General features: G+C 49.2%; 1 protein-coding gene across 1 annotated transcript in view; it reads left to right on the top strand.

Annotated features, from left to right (window-relative positions):
* The first annotated feature begins 743 nt into the window (after window positions 1-743).
* Window positions 744-23,401, top strand: part of SEC24A (SEC24 homolog A, COPII coat complex component) — a 96,956-nt gene continuing 74,298 nt past the window's right edge. The window contains exon 1 of the mRNA XM_029583859.1: window positions 744-762. The gene's annotated coding sequence lies outside the window, so the exon portion shown is untranslated. The remainder of the gene's footprint in view (window positions 763-23,401) is intronic.

The following is a 23,401-nucleotide window of genomic DNA, read 5'->3' as shown; positions in this document are numbered from 1 at the left end:
CTCCATCCCTCCCTCCCATTAGCAGCAAATCAAATATATTTCCTTTCCAACTTGAATTTCATTTTGAGTTGGACATTAGGAATTACGTAAGTGCTAAATAACTTTTGTTGGATTCTCAGACGTCCATTTGCTGCCTACAACAGGATGTGCAGCGTCAAAAGAGAATCATTCAAGCAATAGGAGTCTCCATGGATGTGGACAATTGTCTGCGATCGCAGTCCTACATCCCGAGACATAAAGGACATTGTCTCCAATGCTATTAGAAAACTGGATTATAATAAAACAAAGCACTTAACAGTTTCTGTTAAACACTTGATACATCCTTTAGCAAGTTTCTAGCATGGCATAAATGCAAGTAATCTCCAGGATAAGGAAGCTATAAAAAATCCTAAATGAGGTGTTCTGAATTAATGTATTTGGTGTTATAGTTGCAGAAAATGCCTGCAGGTAAGGTGCAGTCTTGATGCAGTCACCCAGGTAAACCTTGGGGCCTACCTTATGTGTGACATGAATGGGTTTCTTCCTGCTGCTCAGTGCTGGGATAGGTAAATGGCAATCCTAAGCAACTAGCTTACCCAGGAGGAGTGGGGATGTTCTGCCAGGTTGCCGACCTGGAACTTAAGGCGTTGCCGACCTGGAACCTTTTAGAACTCTCTTCCTTTTCTCCGTTGCAGGCTGGCGTGGAAGACGGAGCCCACTGCTGGCCCTAAATCAGCACCGAGCGTCGAGAAAGAAGCATCTCTGCCCTGCGCACCAGAACATGTGAGTACCAGTCCCTCTCCGGGATCAAACAGGGACCCGAAAGGGCAATTTGCAAAGGCATTTACCCAGGTAAAATGGACTGATGGGCTAAAGGCAGGCATGAGTTCCCTAGCGGGCACATTTTGGTCCCGGCGTAAGAGAGGCCTTCCCTCGAGCACGTACAGGTCGGGGGAGGAAATCAGCGCGTGCACGTATTCGCTTTTCAGATATTCATACGCTATTTTGCCTCCCAACCCTCCACCCAAGTGCACCACGCGTGGGTGCTTTTTACATACGGAGGTCTCCCCTCCTAATTTTCGAAAGGAAGCAAGGCGAGAGGTTTCCTCCTCGAAAAAGGTCCACAGAGGGCATGCGTTAAAACTGCTGGAACCTGAGCCGTTGGCACTTTCACAACCTATTTTGATTCAGGCTTGCAGCCAGCTTCCTGTTCAAGGTTTGCCATCTGCCGAACCCAACCAGGCTGAGCTTTGCCCCCACTGCACGCAGGGGGGAGCCGTCGTCTTACTGAGGGAAAGGAGAAGTGAATCCCCCTTGGTGCGATGGCAACGCGGGTGCCACTGCATGGAATAAATGAAGAGTGCGTGTTAAATCCCCGGACTCCTCACGCGTCCTGTAAAAATGTTGGACGCTCCCCTACGAGCCCCATGGGGCGATCTCCACTAGGAGTTTGGTCAAGAGCTAGGCCAAAGCCGTGCAGAGGAGAGGAATGGCCCAGGTGGCAGCAGGTTAACTTCCTAGAGCCAGTGCGGCATTTTAGGTTGGAGTCTGAAGGGGGGGGGGGGTTCTTCATTTTTCTGCCCAGGAGGCACAGGGACCAAAATTGCTAACCCCCACACCCCGTTATTTTTGAGCGTTTTTGGCTGTGATTTCTGTTGGGAGGAAGGTTTTCTGTCCACCTTCGTTGCTGGAGAGAGAGGAGTGGGGGTTTTTTTTTTTTGTTTTTTCCCCTGTTGCAGCATTTTTTTCGGAGCCTTCAAAACTGAAAGATCCCATTGACATCGGAGAGGGGTTTGAGAGAGTGAAAAGGCTACCACCAGGAATCCATCGCGAGGAGGGGGGAGGAGAAACCTGAGGCTGGAGATCCGGGGCTCCAGCAGTGGTCAGTGTGAATTTGGAAAGGGAGGATCCTTGATGGATAGGAGAACCCCATCCAGTGAACCCCAAGACACCTTCTATTCCACTCACAGGGACCCCTGCCGAAAATATGAAGGGATCATTCTGCAATTAAGTATACTGAGAGCCAATTAGTTTGCATTGAACCATCAGAACCGTGAACTGTTCCTTTTAGGGACACCCTACTTGTGTGGGCAGCCTGCTTAGTGGCACTCATCAGTAGTCTGAGTCTGAGCACACCCCCAGAGACTTGGATCTTGCAGATCTATCCTACCCCTCCTTTCAGAGCACCCACACAAGGGTTTGGTGAGATTGTGCAATGGGCAGCCCTGTTCCCGAGTGTCCCCCCTGCCTTCCTAGCTCCCTCCTCTCCCCATCCCCCTGCTCCGGGTAATCTGGGAGCTGTTACAGGGAGAGTGCAATTAGTCTGGGAACAATACATCAGAGGCAGAGAAGAAAGGCACAGGCGGACTGTGTTTTCCAGGAGAGGGGTGGATTCAGCTGCTGTGAATCATTGCCTCTCTGAGTCATCGGTAAGAGGTGCTGACTCATCTAAGTGAGAATACCTGGAGAGCTCTCTTACTCTGCTGCCCTGCAGCCCCCTTCCTGTTATTCTGCAATGGAAGACAGCACAAACATCGCTCTATAGAAAAAGAAAAACAACAAAAAAAAACGCCTGTGAACCTGATGCCCTCAACCGACCTTCCTCTTGCTTGCATTAGAAACTGCTTACTCTGAAGCAGACTGCTAATTAGTTCACTTTAATAAATACAAAGAGCATTTTGCTAGGAGACTGACTAATAGCCCTGGATGGGAATTCTTCAGCATCTGCTACGTCCCTCACCGAACCAGAGAATAAGTCTTCTTTGTTTGTTGACCTGGCAGCTTCTTCCTTTTCCTATGAGCTTTCCAGATCAGTCAGCGCCGGGGCTGAGAACTGGGCCCAGTGGCAAGTGGCAGGGGACGTTTTCCCACTATTTGATATTCTCTCCTAGCCTGCTGTGGTCATTGCTGCGAGGGGCGGCATCTCGCTCCTTCCAGAAACCTGGAAGCGCGGGCCCAAATTCCAGCCACTAGGTGTCACCATTGCATGATGGCTGGGACTCCCTCCTCCAAAGGGTTTGGGTTGAAGCACAGAGAGGTCAAATGAATTTTCGTAAGGACACCCATGGCCAAAAAAGACCATCCAGTCCGTCCAGTTATTTGATCCCAGCTGCTAGTTGGAGATCATGACCCCTTGTAAGTTCTCTTCTTATCCGTCTTCTTCATTTACACTCTTAACATCTTAGGCAGGTGAGCGTTCAAGATGCTACTTATTGCATCTGGCCCCCCAGGATCTGGCCTCCAGCCAGACCCCGCTCCATGAATGCCTGTCTTTCCGCTCGGACTTCTAGTTATCACTGTATTTGCAGCTTGCCGGCAGCTAGTTTAATTCCGTTATCGCGGCCTAAGCTAAACAGCTGCCCATACCAGTGTGACCCAAGGATGCAGCCTCCCAGGTCCCCTGTGCAGGCCGTCCCGTGCAGCTTTATTCCCTTGCCGGTTGCTTGCACGCCTCTGCGTTTTCACGTAGGAGAGGCCGCAGTGAGTGCTAGGAAGGAGAGTCAAGCCACGTCCCTAGCTTCATGGTGTTCTGCTCTCCTCGTTCCACTATGTTCTTGCCTTTCCACAGGGAGGCTCGGCTTTGAAATTGGCAGGTTTGTTCTGACAGGCAGAGAAGTGGGTAGGTGCGCAGTTTCTTGGTGGTTTTGCTGGGTGCAGCAAGCAGCTCCTGTGTCTATTTTTACACTGGCCTAATCCCTAGAGACGAGCCTCCGTCTGCTATGCAGTTACATACCTGGAAACTGCAAACGGCAGCCCCGTGGTCTTTTGCATTCAACACTTAACCAACCTCCCTGGCATTGAATCACTGAACCTTCTCTCACAAGGGCAGTCACACCCTTCCATTCTTTCTCTCCTTGCTTCCTGATGCTTCTTGTGAGCTATTGTCAGGTACTCTGGCTCTTAGCCCAGGAGGCAGAAAGCAGCCAAGCAGCTCTGCAGCACTCCCAGAGCCGGCTGAGTCATCCCTAGCTCTACTGTGCGGTGGCCATTCTGGTCCAGCTCAACCTGCCTGCAGCTGTGCGCCAGATGTCAGGCAAACTGCAGAATTAACATAGCAAGATGTCCCAGGTGACATGATTCCCTCTTATTCCTAGAAGTTCTGCTGCGCTCACAAAATACGAATTTCCCTGCTCTTCGGCCACCAGGGTCATAAATAAGATTTTGGTAGCATGACCCTCCCAAGACGTGCTGTTGCCTGAAAGAGGGGGACAAAACAGCCTTCCAGTACTAGAAAGCATTGGGATGGGAGCTACAGGACCCAGGCCGGCTGAAAGTTTCACTTGTTAAGGTGCCTAAGCCTTTGCATTATCCAAAACCTTGCCACATACAGATTGAAGAACTGGTTCCCCTACTTAGTCTGCCTATTAGTACCTGCCTACAGATCCTGTTCAATCTCTGGTCTCTTCCCTCCCTGCTAAGGAGAAGATCTCTTTGTGCATCTCAGTTTTGGGTCCTGCCACCAGCAGTGCCAGTCTGTTCCAGGTGTTATTGTCATGATTTGTGAGGTGCGTACCAGCCGTCCCCGGCACTAAGCAGAGACACGGGGAGAGTTGTTTACAGAGGGACTTCTGCGTCCATATAGAGCTGGCGGAAGCACTGGGCGGAGCAAAGTGCCTCACAGTTTTGGGAGCAGCGCGATGCATTTCCTTCCTGCTGCCCACGTGGGCCTGGAAAAAGAATGGGTGTCGTTTGGACCCAACGCCCATAGCCTGCAGAGGAGGCAGACTGCGGTCTCGGCCTTGTGCAGCCAGAATGCGCGGTAGGGAGAAGCAGCATGGACCTGTGTGGCGAGGGTGGAGCAGGGCTGGGCCCGAATGTTTGCCTTCATCTAACCAGCACATTGTCATTTTGTGAACATGAAGGGGGGGGGCCCAGCTGGGAGAATAAATATGATGGCTTGGCCTGTGAAGCCGATAGATTTGTAGGGGATAAACTGGTGACCGCAGGTCCACTATCCAAAGGCGGATACCAGACCCGCCGACCCCCGTGGTAAATGAAAAATGAAGCCAGAATGACCTTGCTTGAGGCCCCGGCCTGGCAGAGAGGCCGTGCTGTACCTTCTGCAGTCTGGTATTGGGTGGTTCTGAAAGAAGTTCTGGGCTCATCCTCTGTCCACAAAACCAGCATCCTAGGAGCGCTGGGAGGAAGCTGTTTTTTGGCACGATACAAGTATTTATTTAACATCTTATATACCGCAAATTGAGGAGGTTCAACGTGGATTGCAGTATCGCATTCATAATGTAACACAAAACTAAAAGAAAACCTAAAATAACCCAAGTATGGTATTAAGAGCAACTCTTGCGCTAAATTTGAGATATTGTGACAGCCACAGGGCGAGATCCACAAATGAGGCTGATTCTCTTCTTGGTTTATGCCAGAACAAACCCAGTTTGGGAAGAATAACCGTACAGGGAATCAGGGCCTGGAGGGGCTTCTCAGCCCCGAGCGTGACAGCGTTAGTTGTGGACCTACTGAGCCGGAGAAAAAGAAGAGTTCCCTCCCAAGATAAAGACCTTGCTGTGGACCATCGCCCTCTCTGAGTTTCGAAGTTTACAATCAAGAATGTCTTGATAACAAAGTCTGGCCATTCCTTACATATACAAGGACATAAGGTACATTTTACATAAGTAAATGTTTCATGTACCATCTTCTAAGTCCTCAGCAATTGGGAGAATATAAATAGAAATATTACAAAGGCATTACAATCCAGAAAAAGACGTTAAGAAATAATGGACGATTTAACTAGGTTAGCCAATCTTACGATTTTTTAGAGCCATTCGTTATTTTACGGAGGGATTGTTGTTTCAACGTTCTGCTCACTTTGTTTATCTATTATGAATTTCTTTAAATGAGAAGGTTGAAAGAAAGAATACTTAACACTTTGGTAAACAATAGAACATTGACATGGAAATTTGAGTTTGTATAAAGCACCCATTTGCAATAATTTTGGCTTTAATAAGAGAAACTCTTTTCTCCTCCTTCGATTTTCTTCGGTGACATCTGGAAACGTTCTTACTGCCATTTGCGACCATTTTTATAAATGCATCCTTCTGCTCCGCCAACGCTGCCCGTGAACAAAACCCTCTTCTCGCCCTTCTTCAAACGGGGGGTGAACAAAACAAAACAAAAAAAACCCCCAAAACCCTTGTCTAGAAGATGTCAGAATGCCAGAGCGAAGGCTTAATGAAGCTTGCTCAACTGGAGTTTAATTCACTGAGCAGGCAGTATATCAGCGTCGCTATGCACTGCGGACAGTTTTTGGGCTTGAGATGCCAGGAGTCATTGGCCGGACCCCGGAGACCGAAGGGGAGGGGCGGAGGGTAGACGTCAGCTGTGCGGCTGAGCTTAGAGCAGTGTGGCTGGCACTGGAGGGGTAAGACCCGCAAAATCATCGCTGCTGTTCACTTACATTCCCCCAGCTCCTTCACAATTATTCTTCTGCTGCCCCCTGTCCCCCCTCCCCAGCTCCAGAGTCCCTCACCCGCAGACCTCTGACCCACGGTTGTCCGATTCTCCCTCCCCCAAAACCAATCTCGGAGCTCCGGCTCCAGGGCCGGTGCTGCTGTTAAACGCAAGGGAGGGACCCAGACCCCACGCGAGTGCGCGCGCCTCCTTGAGGTGATACCGGCGCCGGCACGAGCGCCTCAGCTCCGGGCACTGTGGCAAGACATAAAACTGGACTGGAGCAGAGGCCCCGCCGGGGGCGGGAGGAGAAGCGGGAAGCTTGCCGTGCTGGGTACAGGCCTGGTGAGCTCGGAGGAAATAAAACGAGCATTGTAGACGGGAAGACACGAGGCCGCGGCCACTGGAAAGGGAAGTGCCACGGGGCATTGCCCTGGGATCAACATCATTCCTTCTGGGGACCAGGGAAAACACCTTCAGCACCTGAATGCGATCGGCTCTGCAGTGTGGCGAGGCGGGATGTAAATCCGATAAAATAAATATTCAGCAGCGCAATGGAGCACAGGCCAGAGCAAAAGATACTCGAAGCTGAGCAGCAGAGTTTAAATGGATGCCAACGCATCAAACCTGTGCACACACCAATGCTGGGAAAATAAGTACAAATTTACCTCATTCTAATTAGGTTTTGATGTGTTCCCAGCTCTGCTATAAGGGAACAGTGGGTATTCGGAAAGAGGGAGAGGAATCGTTGGATCTGCGACGTTTTTACAGAACCAGCAGGGTTCTCAGGGAAGTTGGAGGTCGGTGCCAGTGAGAACCGTCCTCGCCTTTCCCTCCACAGACAACACACCCCCCCCTCCCCCCCCGCGCAGTTTGACTCTGTCAGCTCTTGACCGTGGCCCGGTGGTTACATTTCTTTGTGCTCTTCAGCGCTGCATTGCCTCTTGTGCCCTGCCGCAGGGGTGTGCAGCCGCGATATCCAGGGACCTGTCCCGATCACGTTTCGAGTTCCTTTCATGTCGTGGTCTCTCCGATCAGGACGTGAGCCGCAGGTGGAGCACAGCACCCCTTGCAAAGGGTAGCCAGACCCCTCTCTGGCAGCCTATAAACCCCTGGGTCAGCACCTAAGAATGACTGCAGAGCAGGCCGCTGAGGCGCTTCCCAACCTACCTGGCACGATTTACAAGTGAAATGTACGTACGAGCAGGCTGCATCGCACAGGGACACGGGCAGTGAATACAGCGCAGAGGAACCAGATTCGTAAATGCCGGAGGTAAGGAGAGACTGGCAGGGTCTACAGCAGCCTCTCCTTGACCCCCACAGGAACATCAGCGAAATTCCAGCACCGTCTCTTGTGAGCTGTCGGCTCCCCCGGCTCCCTGCCCTACCGCAGGTGGGGAACCCATGAAACGCTCCCCCGCGTCTGCGAGCTGATCCAGGAGAAACGCAGGCGGAAGGAGACTCCCCTTTCGAGCCCGGCGTGAACCTCAGAGGAGACCGGGTGGACTCTGAAATGCTGTTTTGTTACACCAGCAGCCCTCGGCAGATCCTGCCCGGGTTTCCTCTTGGATTGTGCCACCAGGGGTCTCCGGCATCGGGTACCAGTTATCCTACCGTGCTGGCCAGGGCCTGCGGATGTGTTAGGTTTGTGTTAAGTGGGGGATGATCACTGGCGAGACCTTTCTGAGGACGATGAGGTAACCCTTTGTTGAAGCTCGGCTGCCCCTTCACAACCCTGGCACTGGTGCAGAAAAAGGCTGAATTGTTCCCTACTGTACTGGGGGAGGAGGAGAGGGAACCAGGCTGAGAATTAGCAAGTGAAGTGATTGAGTTCTCTCCCTGACAATGAAAGCACGGGTCCTGCCTGTCACGCCGCGCACAGAATGAGCGCAGTCACCTGACAGACATTCCTGTTCGTTAAAAACTTCTCCAGCTGGGGGGGAAAGCGCACTTTGGTTAAAAGCCCAGTCCGCAGGCAGCTCCCGGGCGGTAGAAGCAGACGTCATGCAAGTCGTGCAATGCAGCAACACAAAGCTTTCGGGAAAACGAGCCCTCTCCAGCGCTGCTGTGCATCTAGGAGAGAATCTGTCCAGCAGGCGAGCCAGCGTGGATTGTAGAAGGCAAATCCTTCTCCAGAGATCTGAACGTCCCCCCCGCAGGCCTCTGAGAGGGGCCAGCACGTCTCCCTGGGGACGACGACCTTCCACAGCCGCCTGTGTGCATTGTGAGGTTCGACCCCAGGCCATAGATGGAAAAGCAGAAACTCTGAAACTCACCGCCTGGGCCTTCAGACAGGAAGGAGCTCTAGAAGGGGAGGGAAGAGAAATTATTGGACGGGAACAAGTCCTGTGTTTTATCCGTCTTGTCTCTGCCCGAGTCAAATGGACCGTCCAGTCCTGGGTCTGGAAGCACGGGGGAGTGGGCCAGGGTTCAGATCCCGCCTCTCTGGCCCCCCCAGCGCTCCTCGGGCAAGTCCCACCGCACCACCATTTGCCCCAGGTGGCAAGTTAAAGCGTGAGCCTCCCAGGCAAGAAGCTACCCCTGCTGCGGATGAACTGCAGCTCCCCCCCGAGTCTGGATCTGGCGGGGTGGGGAATGAATCCAAATCTTCGCAGCTAGCCGAGTGCCTGACGGGGAAGCCATGGATGACCAGAAGGCAGGAGAAAACTCTTGTTCCGCGGTGCTGACCTGGTGAAGGGAGCTCGAGCGCTCGCGAGCCTGTCACAAATGTCCTGAGTTAGTGCAATAGAAAGGCCTCAGCCACAGCGGGGATGCTGACCTTCAGGTCTGTGTGATTGAGGCAGGGGCACGGGACGAGCTGCCGGGTGCCCTGTACTGCGTCTGAATCGCTGTAGGGATCCATAACTGGGGAGGGAGGGGGAGCCAGAGAAACTAAAAAACTAATCAAAAAGGTGTGCGGGGGGGGGCAATAGGGTGCCAATCAGATAGACCTATAGGTTAGCTGAGAGGAAGAAGGGAGGGGTGCGGGGAGCACCGTGCCAGCAGAAAGAACCGCGAATGAGCAAGCACAGCTCCCCCTCACAGTTCTGAAAATGGGGGTCTGGGGGTGGTTTTCACAGCCTTAGTGAGCCAGGTGAAGAGTTACTGGCACCTACCATTACCAGCCCTCACCGCTGCCAGAAGGGGGAGGTGGGGGGGGATTCAGCCATAGAGGAGGGCCCAGGTGCCAGTGGAAAGGGTGAGCGCCTGGCTCTGGCCGACAGGTGGCATCAGCCCTTTGAGAAGGTCGGCAATGATGGGGGGTCCCCGGTGCTGGGAGGGGAGGCCTCCAGGAGGCCCATGTTAAGTGCTTTGATGGCCACCCCCGGTCATGGAAGGATTGCCTTACAAGGCGATAAAGGCCGCCAGGGGTGGGTGAGGAGGCAGTGGCAACGCTGCACGGAGCGGCGGCCGTCGCGCGCCCATCCCCGGTGGCATTCAGCAAAGCCGAGGGCCAGCCGGTGGCCAACTTTCACCGAGCAGGGCCTCGGGAGGACGACCGCCTCACTTAGCTGCAGGGGTTGTTGGGTTTCACTGAGGCGTGTGCTGCGTGAAGTCGGCGCGGGCGCAGGTTAACACGGTTGGAAGGAGTTCATTGTTGCTACGCACTCGGCTTGGATATGTGTATGTTTGCAAATGCCACCTTGCGTGGTTAGGCTGTGGCCGCTTTCATCCACTCAATAAAGGTATTTTCGGAACTGGAAAGGAAAAAAAAGTTGGGGGTGTGTTTTGGCAGATTGGGATTTAGATCGATAATCCCAGGGAAGTTTGGCGGGGAGGGTAAAGGTCAACGGTTACGCCATGCCCCAGTTGAGTCTCGCCCTGGTCCTGGGCCCTGTGATTCTGCTCTGCACACTGCTGCTCCTTCACGTGGATCTGAATCTCAGGAGGCAGTCCTGCACTTCATGAGCCCGTGCTGCAGGCCGCACAAAGCATGTACTCGGATGCCATCTCCTGGACGCTGACAGGCAAAAGAACAAACATCTTCTGATCAGGGTAAAGGATTCTCTATCTCTATTTTAATCCAGGAATCTAAGGCATGGAGTTAAAATGATCAGACAAGAAAGGACTCGCCAAAGACCTAGGTTTCTTAACTCACGAGCCATGAAATTGCACTGGCTCCCAGTCTCACACCACATATAATACAAGCTTGCGATGGTCATTCGCTCATCTGACTACAACACCCACTCCCCCGGGATCTCTTCAGTACTGAAAATCCCCACCCCCCCCTTCACGGTCCCTCAGGTCGGCAAATTTAATGCCTGCTCAATGTTGCATCTCCGAAGCTGGCCCCATCTTGATGAAACCAGAGAGTGGACCTTCTCCTCGGCAGGTCCTCTGCTGTGGAACAGTCTATCAAAGGAAGTGAGGTGCCTCAGAGAAAGAGCCGCCTTTAAAAGAGCATTAAAGAGCCACCTCTTTAAAAACGTCTTCCCCCCATGAAGCGACAGTCTGTATTCCCCAACGCTACTCCCTTCTGGAGTTCCTTAGCCTCCCCGAATTCCCTAACATCTCTAATGCTCAAATTAGCGTATGTTCGACATTATAAATACTTTCTTAACCACTTTATAACTTCTTTATTGACTAGTTTTCTCGGCGGAAAAGGGTAAACAGTGGAGTGCCTCAGGGATCTGTACTTGGACCGGTGCTTTTCAATGTATTTATAAATCACCTGGAAAGGAAGACGACGAGTGAGGTTATCAAAGTTGTGGATGATACAAAATTATTCAGAGTAGTTAAATCACAAAATTAATTGCATCAGTAGCATGGGATCTTCTTGGTGTTTGGGATCCTGCCAGGTACTTGTGGCCTGGTTTGGAAACAGGATGCTGGGCTTGATGGACGCTTGGTGTGACCCAGTAAGGCAGTTTCTTATGTTCTTAGTTGTTACTGCATGCCTGCTCGATCCTTGGGTATCCATGCCATCCGATGTACTCATCTTGTTGATTCACATAACAGCTTCTTTCATTAGCTGGGTGCGATATTTTGTGTTTTTTTTTTTTTGTATTTAAACAATTTTTATTTATTTAAACAATTTTTATTATATTTTGTGTTTTTAACGTACCCCTCTCTGAAATTAAGAAGGGCAGGTAATAAATGCTTTTAAATAATAATAAATGTACTGCCTCTCGCTTCCTGATTGCCCATCAATCCCCTTCCCTTCTGACTGTCTTTGGAAGGTCTTTTACAGGTCACTTATTCTTCCTGCTAATGTTATCCATTGCTCATTCTAGTCTGACCTGAAGAAGGGAGTAGCAGGTCCAAAAGCTATTCAAGAAATGCATTGTCTATCCAATAAACAGCTGTCAATCTATTTATTTATTTATTTTTATTATTTCTGTGCATGCAAGAGGACTAACATGGCAACGACACTATTTGATGCACAGACACACAAAGTCAGAGGTGAGGGAGTGCATCCCTCTGCACTCCCTCACGTGCTGCTGCCGCCGACAGATGCTGGCATCGCATGACAGGCTGAATAGGTTATCTATGGGAATTCCTCAGCACACGGAAGAGTCGCATTTCCATTCACTGGATTCCTATTGATTCCCATTAAAACCTGGAGATGCCTTCCTATGACCAGCAAAGGAACGAGAAAACCCCCAGAACAAGGACGTTTTTCTAAATTTGTGTTTAACGTAAAGGCCCAGTCTGTCCTGTGGCTCCCCTGTCTTCTTTAGGCCAGTGGTTAGAGCAGGGGGGGGGGCTATGAACCCCAGGAAAGCCAGGGTTCAGGGTTCATCTCCCACTGCCGCTCCTCGTGCCCCTGGGCAAGTCGCTTTACCCTCCGTTGCCGCCGATTGTGAGCGCTGTGGGAATAGGGAAGAGCCTGCAGCCCTGAATGTAATCCACTTTGAAGTGCCTGAAAGGCAGAATATAAATAACAAATAAGATTATTTGCTTCTTCTTGTTCTGTAAGAGAATACGCATTTGTGGTCCTTCTGCTCCAAACTGCATCTAACCAGCTGTTCTGGGTGCCTCCTCGTCCCTTCACCCTGCTTCCTATAGCAGTTGCGCGTGGTGTTCATTACGCCCCCAACTTTTCAGAACCATTGGGAGTGCTAAACGCAACACGAATTACATAGTGGGGTGCATAAGCACTCGCTGCACCCCTCCACCTCCCCCGAGCAGTTTATTCCTCTGGAAACGTTAACGTTGGGATTGTCGCCTGTGAGCAGCTGCGAGTATCCCCTCTGACCGTGTAAGGACTTTGCATGGCTGCTTTGTGTTCATCTGAGTCGGGGGTGGGCGGAGCTTCTACTTTTCCCCTCCTCCTGTGCAGCAGGTCCTCGTCGGATGGGCCTTCTCCTTAGGCCGGCACTCCTGTGAGGAGACACTCGGCCCCATTTGAAGGTGTTGCTGCTTGCAAATTGTTCTCCCCGTGGGACCTAATTCTCTAGATCTAGTGGTTCTCCAACCTGCCCCAGCGGACCTCCACCAGGTAGGTTTCTGGGATATCCACAACGAATATGCATGAGAGAAATCTTTATGCACCGCCTCCAGAGGATGCAAATTTTAACTCATGCATATTCATTGCGGATACCCCAAAAACCTGACTGGCTGGGGGTCCACCAGGACAGGTCTGGTGAAAAACTGGCCCAAAGTGCCTTAATACTTCTAAATTTCTCATCCATTGTTGCCTTTTGGCTCTTCTGCTCTGAAGGTGGCCTCCAAATAATGGACTCTGTGCTGACAACTCCACTTACGTCTGCTTTATTTCTGTTCCGTGAGAGGAGGCAGAGTGTGCAGAAATGTAATTGGCAAAGCTACAGCCATGGCTCTGGACTGTAGCAGGCTGTCCACACGCCAGCAGGGCCCGAGGCAGGCTATAGCAGGCTTTGTAAGCCCCTGCAAAAGGAAGCACAGCATTCTGGGAAGCGTGCCAGAACAAGTTTCTATTATAACAAATCTCCCTATTCTGGGTATCAAATCCAGGTACCAAAATAGAACTTTCTCTATCGCACAGTTCTGCTAAGTGAATTCTGTATTATATAATACTACTCAGTTTCTGTCTGTCTGGTGAAAAATTGTGGCTAATGCTGATGCTGCAGCCTCTTAAAAAATACTGACACCCAGTGATCACTACTGGTATTGCAGCTTTAAAAGATGATGTATTTAGGCAGTTTTTGTCCGTCTTGAATATGCAAGTCCATATAGTCAGACCATGGGACTCACTTTTACAGTCAGGTGATGTCTCCGGGCTCCATCGGACTGCGGGGCTATGATACCCGAGTGGACTGCATCGGAGACAGAAACACTAGCAATGTAAGGCAGGGAGAGCGGATAACGGCAAGGCCGGACGCTCCGGATCCAGTAGCATTGGCAGCAGCAGAAGTAGAAGCAAACAACGAATAGCGATGAAACAAATTTGTGCTGAAATCTGATGTCCGGTACTGCTTGAAATGGGTAATAACCGTTTGGTGGTTAAAACTCAAAATGAAAGACAAGGACCGCTTTGCTCTACTTAAAGCAACCAATTACTCTTTTTCTTTTCTTATGCAAATAAAATCCAATGCTAATTGTTCTCGAGACGTCTTCTGAATTTCTCGTCCTGAATGTACAACCCTCCCGATGATGATTTCAGTTTTGCGGGCTCTGCTATAGTAATATCAGTAACTCATCTTGCTCGCTCGTTGACTCGAGGCTGGCGGGAGGCTTCTACATACTGATATTGACTGTAGGGGGATTCACCGCGGAGGCTTTGGTTCTGCATGGTGCACACCAGCAGCAGTTGGCCAGAGCAGGTGTGCCAGCAATGGGTGGTGGCGGCGGTGGCAGGGGACTCGATGCCCTGGCTTGGTGTTGTGGCAATAGCTGCAGAGGTGAGGGTCGCAGTGTTGGCCACATTGGGTTGCGGTGGTTGTAGAGTCGGGTCGCATCCGTTGGGTTGTGGGGGTGGCTGGCAGGTGCCCTGGGAGCTGCCCAAGCCCTGCCCGTCAGGTAGCAGGAGGAGGGGATTAGCAGTGGTTGGGGCAGTGTGAAAGAGGGAATATTAGGGATCAGCTAAGGGAACTGGGGAGGGAGAGTTAGGGTATTCATTTGGGGGAGGGGTGAGAATGTGTGCGTGTATGAGAGAGAGGGCTGGGGATGCAAGAGGGAGCAGGACGGGAACCTCCATCCCCTCCCAATCTGGATCCTTTAGAAAGAATTAGAAATCCTATATTTGCAGAAGGATTGTTGCAGTAAACCTATAACGATCTGATGTTTGTTCATTTTAACTTTCATCATATGTCACACTGTATTTTGATTATTTATTTGCTTGTTGCACCTTCCTTAAGCGCTTAGCTGGAAAGGCGGGTTAGAAATGGAAATAAATAATTTGATGGCCGGTGATTTGTGGGTTTGTTTGGATAAGAGAATGGATATATTTTCTTTCTAATTCCAACTTTTATGGAGCTGCTGGAAATGATAGTGTAAAACCAAGGCAGCTATTAAAGATGGTTACTAATTAAACAGGCAGAGATTGAACAGGCCGCGGGGGAATCCAGGCTGTCTGCCTGTGTGACAAAACTTTCTCCGTGGGGTGTATTACGGCAGGGTCAGAAGTCCTGCATCCTGAGAGATTATGAACTGTGCAAAGGGTGCGTGAGATCGCTCCCCTGCTCCCACGTCTACACGTCCCACAGCAAAAAAACATGTTGCAGATTTAGAGAAACAGAATAAAAGTGCTTATTCGAGTGCACATCAGCAGTGCAAGCCTTCGTCTATTCAGCTTATCCCAATTTAATTTGAACAATCGATGGATCCCTTCAATGAAGCAGAGCCTATGACGGCAGAGAAGGACTGAAAGGCCCATCTCAGGGTGCTCTTGGGCCTAGCTTGGTGGTGGGCGGAAGCAGGCCCACAGCTAATCCTTAGCTTAAGGAATCCAGTGGTGGCGTCTTGCCCCCGCCGCTGGCTGGCAGTTGGGGCAGCACGCAGCGCCTTTTCTTACCAGCACTTCCTGCAGGCAGGAGACTGGAGGGGGAGCACAGCCGTGGACTTGCAGTGATCACGAGTGCGCTGGGGGAACAGCAGGTCATGGCAGCTAGAACTATGCAGACATTAATTCCATTCTCAAGATTTTTTGGGACCTAGGAATGTGAAATCCAGCTAACATAAAGAGAGCCAGGGTCCAACCTTCTGGACCTAAGGAGAGAACAAATGCATCTTTTATCATTCTTTTTTTTTTTTTTTTGACCCAGCCATTGCCTCCTGCTCCTCTGGATTTTCAGCTCAATTGGAACCAAGCTCAGTTGCCCTATGGATTTTTTTTGCCTGCTCTGTACAGCCCTCTTAAGAGGGTTTATATTGGAAGGATGCAAGACTGGGACCTAAATCTGGCCTCCAGGTGTCGCCATTGCATGATGGCTGGAAGTCCTTCCTCTGGGTGAGGCTGCGAATGCTTGTTCGGGAACACCCTTGACTCCAACCTGCTCAGGGAGCAGAAACCAGGCCTCCTGCATGGCAGGGCCCAGCATTGGCACTGAGCCACCTGCCCAGGCTGACCCTAAATAGTAATTTCTCAGCTGTGTTGTTGCACTTGAGCACTGTCGTTGTGTGATATTAAGGTATGTAAAGGGTTGCTGTTTCCAGGCAGAAAGGATGCTGTTGAGTATATCCCCGTTAAACCAAACGACTCCCTCCATGCTAATTGGACTACATAAAATAGCAAGACCCAAAGTTTGACACCTGAAGCCATTTTGTTTGATCGCATAGTTCTCTTCCTATCACCTTCCATGACTTAGCGACAAGCCACTTTTGCTGGGGAAGGTTGTGTGGCACAATCACTGTTTCTTTGGGGGCATCGCTCATGGCTTCTTGGCCTTTTTTTTTTTCGGCTAAGATCAAATGGAGTCACAAGCTGACTCCAATCTTGGCCCTTTGGCTAAGATTGAGAAGCTATAGAATATGGATGGGGTGGGGAAGTGGTGTTAACCCATCCCCACCCACACACACAATCCCCGTGTGGAACACAAAACTGTAGGACCCTAGTCACACCAGACAGATTAAACCTCCTAGTTAAAAAAGAAAAAAAATATTTTAGATGGTTCAGGATTTTAACTGCTCACCAGGAAAACTGAAATGTTCCAGGATATAGCGTATGTTTACTACTCTGATTAGATAAAATAGGCTTGAAGACTCAATAGCGTGTATTAAAGCAATGGAGTGTAGCACTTTTCAGTAGTATCAGATCCCAAATCCTGTGGGCTCGTACAGCAGGAAAGCATCAGAGCAGCACTAGTTAGAACCCTGATATGTGAATAAACCCGGGGCTTATTGCCGCAGGCAACTAACAGACATATTACATGCCTGGATTCTCTAATGTTGTACATCAAATCTATCATTTACTTCCATCCAAAGCTGCCTCTGCTGTTTAAATATATGAAAACAGATGATTACCAGCGAAGAAGAGGTCAGAATCAACCTGCTTATGGAGATTAGTGACAAATGCCTTCCAGCTTTGACTAGAAGAGTCAGTCTGATGGGGGTAGTTAAGTGCGTTGTGGTGCATATCAGCCCCTCTTTGCAATTGCTTGTTTACTGCATCAGAAATAGTAATAATGTCATTGCCACATGGTAAAGGATCTATTACAGCCGCCTGCAGAACACGTGCACCGTAGGGGGCAGGATCTGTAAAGCAGGGGAGTTTACTAGTGCGACAATCTTCATTATTTATAACCCATGACATCAAGAAGATGCCACTTGCCTCTCCTGCTTTACTAAGAAGTTCATGTGCAAAGGGCAGGGTTGTGCCAGGAGGCGGGGTAACCCTTTCCTTCTGCGGGGCATCTCCTGCGAGGACACACAGAAACGTTTCCTTTAGCCTTCTCGGGACTATTTTCCTTTGCCAAGGTCCCCTCGCATTGTGTTACCTTGGGGCTGAGTTCTCGCTGTGGGGATGAGCATTTGCTCTGTGGCCCAGGCGCTGAGATGACTTCCTGCTGGTGCGCGGCTGAACAGTGGGATTTCTAACGCTGAACGGGACAAAACGGCAGGACAGAGGGTTGGGTGTTGAAAGCATAAAGTTTGCTTCCTTAGTTAAAAGGTAATCAAGGTCCAAGCAGAGTAAATATCTGTATAAAGGAGGGTCCTCGTGGTCTCTCTGTGTGCGAGTGCTGAACTCCGGGGTCCTGGGGAAACCGTAACTCCCTTTACCTGAGAGCTCAGTCGGGTCCCCGATGGCCACAGATTCCCTTTGGCCTTTCACCGTCCCACCTGGATCCAGCCGCACTCGCACCACGGCCCGACCTGCGCCTGCGTTCCCGTCGACGATCCTGTAGAGGGGCTTCGATGTCACTCTTCGGTCTTTATTTCTGGTTTATATTCTGCTTCAGAGCCTTCCGGAAGGGAAGGCGTTAACTCACGACCTCCTCTCACCCTAAATGGGATATTTCACTGACACGGCCAGTATCTCCTGAGCCCACTGGCCCCTGCAGCCCTTCATTAGCTGTGGAAGAGTAGGACGAGGTCTGAGTGACCTGGCCTCTGGATCCAGGGGAGGGTAATCTTTCCTCAGCGCTCCAAGCTGTAACCCGGCTAAAATAGTTCTTAAAGTACTCCAAATCCTTGGAAGCTTTCTTAATTTCTCTATATTGGTACCCAGAACGATACAGGGTGAAGGTGTAGGCCTCACCCTAAGAAAGGGACCCACTCCACACGCTTTCCTCAAACGCGCCACTGGACTCTCCCTCCAACCAAGCTCTGGTCCTTATTTATTAGCAGGGCCCACCCACTCAGCCGCCTCTAGAGGAGGCGTTATAAAATGTTATTCCCACTAGCTGGTTGTCTTCTATAAGGGACTGGGTGACATCTAGTGGCCAACCCTTAGGCATGTCACACTAGGGACTGTGAGCACTGGCATTTACTACTACTGATGATGATGATGATGATGATATGGGCAAACAGAATGAGAGGAAAAATTATACCTAATGGTACGGCCTTGAGAAGGGGAAGACTAGGACCATAATGAGAGAGAGGAGGCATGGCCTGAGGCTTATAGGATTGGTCTGGGCCTTGGGTGTTCTGGGGCAGGAGCTCAAACCTCTGCCACTGATTCTTCATGACATTGAGTAACTCCCTTTATCTCCCAATGCCTCTGTAGATATTTGTCTTGACGGGGCTCTCTTACTTAAATTAAGAGGTACTAAAAGGCTATGTAAAAAACCAATTAGTGCATGTGGCACTTGGGTTTGTTATTGGCTTATGGCTTTCCTGATAATGCTGTACTGGCCTTTTTCTTGATCTTCATGGTGGCACAGAGCTGGTTTCAGGCATCCTGCTTTGACCTCTAGTAGTAATCTGCATTAATTCCAAGTATTTATTGCAGAGCTCATTAAGGAAAGACAGAGGAGACCCGATACAGCTATTGCACTAGCTGAAAGCTGTCGATGATGCACCAGAGTCAAACCTTTTCTGCTGGCAAGGAAGCTGCAGAACGAGGGGTCATGATCTGGAACTCAGAATAACGGGTGGTGGAGGCCTGGCGTGCCCTAGCTGCTGTCATGACTACGAAGAAACAGGATAACCTGTGCTAACTTTAGATATAACATTTCTGCAGGGGGGGGGAGATTAGATGACCTGAGCGAACCTTCAGTCTTGCACCCCCCCCCGACCTTTGACACGTGTACCTACCAGCAGCACTTTTGGCACTAAAGCCACTTCTCTCTCTCTCTCTCTCCCCCACATCTCTCCAGCATCCATTTCTCTCTTTTTCCCTCTCCCCATAGCAGCAGCTGCGGGCCACCTCTGCCAGGGGTCCTGGGCTGCCTCCTCTCTTCGGCTGCTGGTGGGATGGCTTGTGCCAGCAAACCCCGCTCCTCTCCTCATCTCCAACAGTTTGCTCAGACATTAACGCCTGCTCTAGGACAGGCAGTAATTTCTGAGTGTAAAAATGTGCAGATTTGTTTGTATCTGGGGCAAATAGCTAATGGCCTCTTGAGCTGCTCCCAGGGGTGTGCGAATGTTACAGTTAAGCCAGAAGAAAGATGCAGAGGTGGGCTCTGTGACCTCAGCACTATGCGCCTGAGCCTTCCAGCGTGGCCTCGCTTATTCAGCCTGAAGCAGTTTCACAAAACCAAGGGCAAGGAAGTGCTTATCTACAAGTGTGAAGTGCGAACAGGGGCTGGTCCTGTGGCCAGCGACTATTTCTCTGGATAATTAGAACAATTTGATTTTGATATTGGACCCTTGGGGGTGTTATACTTTTTCTTCTAATCATAGTGCACTAGAAGCTTCCTTGTTATTGAAATCCGAGGGCCAGGCCTCCACTCTGCGCCTGCCTTTAGTGAATCCGGCACCGTGCAGCGCTGCTTAGACTTGGCCTTCTACAACAGGGAAGCCAGGGGCTTTATTCCTAACTACATTGGAGCGGGGGGGGCTGACGATGCAACAGTTACTACAGGTTAGGGGGTATTTTTGCCCCTTCAGAGAAGCCTGGCCCATTTCATATTGAAGAACAAGTCATATACAGGAAAACAATTATCAGGGCAAATGCAGAGGTTAAAGCTGATTTATGTCACTACAACACTATTCCGCCACTGTAATCCCACTGCTAGAGAGAGAGCTTTCTGTCTTTCCCCGCTGGAGGTAGTGATACTGATGGGAGCACTAAGGATTTCCTTGGCATCCTGCGGTTCTTGGCTTTCAGAATTAAAATAAGACTTTGAACCTTAGAAAGGGAGATAAGCAATGTGGCCTGAAGCAGAGCCTGGACGTGGAGGGAGGTGGAGAATGGGACAAAAGGATTCTGGGAAAGCGTTGGCTTGGTTTTTGTCCTCAGGGCAGGAGAGTAGCTCTAAGAGGTGGTTCCCTCTTCCGGACACACTTTCTTTTAAGTTTTACAACATCGAAATATCGGCCCTGAACCCTTTTTCACTCTTGTGTTCACCTGCCTTGCTTCACAACAATAATATAACTGATAAATCTATTTCTTTCCCCTTCCCCAGAATTTTAGTGGAAGTGCCTTGTGGGGGTGGCTTTGGGAAGCTCTCATTGACCAATCCAATAACGTGCAGACGATTTTACACCTGACAAAGAATTTCATGCACATTAGCACTCCACATTAATCAAGGCATTAGCTATTACTCCCCAAGGCAGAGAGGTGCCTAAGCTTAACACCTGTTTTCATGATGTGGAAAATTTAATTCACAATTAGAGGTGGAATAACAGTTCTGGGGCTAGTGCAGGAGCAGGCAACTTCAGTCTGCAAGTAACACAAACAGGTCTGGTTTTCAGGATAGTCAGACTGAATGTGCATGAAATATATTTGCATACCTAACCTCCCACTGTCTACAAATCTCATGCCTATTCTTTGTGAATATCCTGTAAGGCAGATCTGGTGGCAGCACCTCAACACTCATTGAGGGGGGATGAACCTACAGTGTGTGGTACAGGGGTCCTAGAGTGGGGATTCGGGCACAATTGGCATTTCAGCACCTCACACACATTTTGTACACGTAAATCATTTTTTATGCACACTTTCAAGAGAGCAGGTTTACCTTGCACTGCCTGAGCTTACTGTTTTTCTTAGTGCATGAGGAAAGAATGTGCACTGAGGGTTAGTGCACACATTTTACACAAGAACTACCATCCTGGGCCAAAGGGTCCAGCAAGCACGGGGTCCTGTTTGTAACAGTGCCCAATTCAGATCACAAGTACCTGGCAGGATCCCAAATTGTAGATAAGATTCCATGGTGCTATCACCCAGAGATCGGCAGCAGCTTTACCAGGTCTATAACGGTCTAAGGAAGGAATTTGTCCAAACCTTTTTTAAACCCTCCATGCCAACTGTACCACCTTCTCAGCAAAGAATGCCAGAGCTTAATCACACATTGAATAAAACAATCTCTCTTCAATTTGTTCTGTGCCATTTAGCAATGTCATGGTAGTTTTTGAAAGAGTAAACAACTGCGTTACATGTAGCTGTCCCGCTGCACTCATGATTTTAGAGATCTCTGTCACATCTCCCCGCAGCCGGCTCTTCTCCAAGCCGAAGAGCCCCAACGTCATCTTCAGCCTTTCCTCGTAGGGGCGCCATTCCATCCCCTCCTTTATCATTCTCTAGTTCCACTATCTCTTTGCGAGGCAGCGACCAGCCCTGTCTCCAGCACTCCAGGCCGGTCACACCAGGGCACAATACAGGGGCCTTATGATATTTTCCATTTTACCTGAGGCTCTCAGTTGTAGAACTGGGGAGGTCACAGACCTTCACTGTTTTAATCCACTTTCCTAATCAGATTAGCATATTGGTTTGTGCCTGCCTGCTTCCCTGGCATGTTGCATTTTGGACTAATTTGACTTGCAGATAAAGTAGGAAGTGATTCAAGGCGGAATTCAGCGACCTCTTGCTTTCATAAATGTAGGTCAGTGGGGAAATAAGGGCACTTTTATTGAACATGATGCAGCCTGGGAAGTTATGTACACCTCTTGTGATGGTATTACAAGTTGTGATATGTCAAATAAGAAATTAAGGTTAAATGTCAAAGACTCAGTCCATATAAAATAACTGTTAGAAGGTTCTGTCTAATAAGGACAGAGTCCATAGCAAAACTGAAACCATTATTGTACTGCTTGGTGCAACAGATTTTTCAAATAAATCTAATGTAGATTGGCAGGCTCTGTTCACTAAGGAGTGATATTGCACAAAAATTAACATTTTAGTTGCAACTCTTGGCTTTTTGCACAAGATTTATGTACATGTGCATTTTCATTAGAATTTAATGCATGATAAATTAGCCTAGATTCAGAAAGCTTTTGCACTACCTTATGGTTAGAGATACAGGGCTCAAAGATTTTTCAGGGTTATGTAATTTCAGACTTATTTTTTCAATATTTGTTTAAATATATATTATATTCACAGGCACACACCCTTTATAGTTTCACTTTTTTTTTTTTTTTTTAATATGGTGTTTAGACGAAAATCATGAAAGATCACAGTATGTTAAAGTAACATGCAAAATATATTTAGAGCAAAATTAAAATGTATTTAAATGAGGGTTTTTTTGTTGCCATACTTAGGGGGGAAAAGAATTCCCCGAGTCTCCATCTGTCTCTCTGTACACATACAGGTTGTGATTCTGAGAAGCCGCCCCCCGTTTCAATAAACACAATTCAACCGGAGCCTCTTTTCCAAAAGACCCTGTGTATATACAGAGCCTCGTAAAAGTCTTCACCTTCTGCTGTCTAAATATGCTCTACCCTTTTATCATGCAATCCAAAAGTAATTGCGTGAAGAACAAAGAAAAGCCTTGGTTGCATAAGTCTTCACACCCTTTGGTCATAGTAGACCTGAATGGGCTCCGAATCAAACAACCAACTTACTGTGGGCCTTGTTAAGGCAAGAGCTCCCCTGTGTCCAATCCCAGTCGCTGAGCTGATTTGAAAATTGCTGGACCAAGAATCAAGCCGTTTCTGTTGTATGAAATGAATCCAAGGCTGGCTGATGCAATATCCACAGCTCAACGTGTGACTGGGCAGGCGACCATAAGGTGCCAACACAGGCCAATGGGGAAACTGGAGAAAAGTCCTCATATTAGTTTTGGATCTCTTGGCTTTTATGGGGAGAACGAGTGAGAAAACAAATCTAGTTAGGCACCCCAGACGTTTTCATCCATATTTATTAAGAATGTGAATATTTGGATTTAGTGCAATTTTCCTTAAAACCCTATAAAGAAAACAAACTTGAAAAATCACATTTTCATTCACTGCATCCTAATGGTGGTGTTCTTCCCACTAGTACTGCAGTCCCTGGAGGTAAAACCCCCCTTTGGCTGTATTTTTTTCTTCTCTCATTTTGTGCCTGGTGACCATCAATGCATGTGAGACCTTCTGATCCTTTGTGCAGAGCGTAACCCGCCTCATCGAACATTCAAGTCCCACCTAAAGCTTGAGCAGCAAAGTCCACGCCGGGAACCGGCTACCGGACCAAGGTACACCTCAGAGGGATCTTGGAAATCGCCCCGGGGAGGGACCTTTAGGTCTCACCGCAGGAGAGCAGGACTCTGTCTTTTCTCCAATTTAAAAGTACAATTTCTTCTTC

This window comes from Rhinatrema bivittatum, chromosome 18 (genome assembly GCF_901001135.1).
Source record: "Rhinatrema bivittatum chromosome 18, aRhiBiv1.1, whole genome shotgun sequence".
NCBI lineage: Eukaryota > Metazoa > Chordata > Amphibia > Gymnophiona > Rhinatrematidae > Rhinatrema > Rhinatrema bivittatum.
This window is presented reverse-complemented; position numbering and strand designations above follow the sequence as displayed.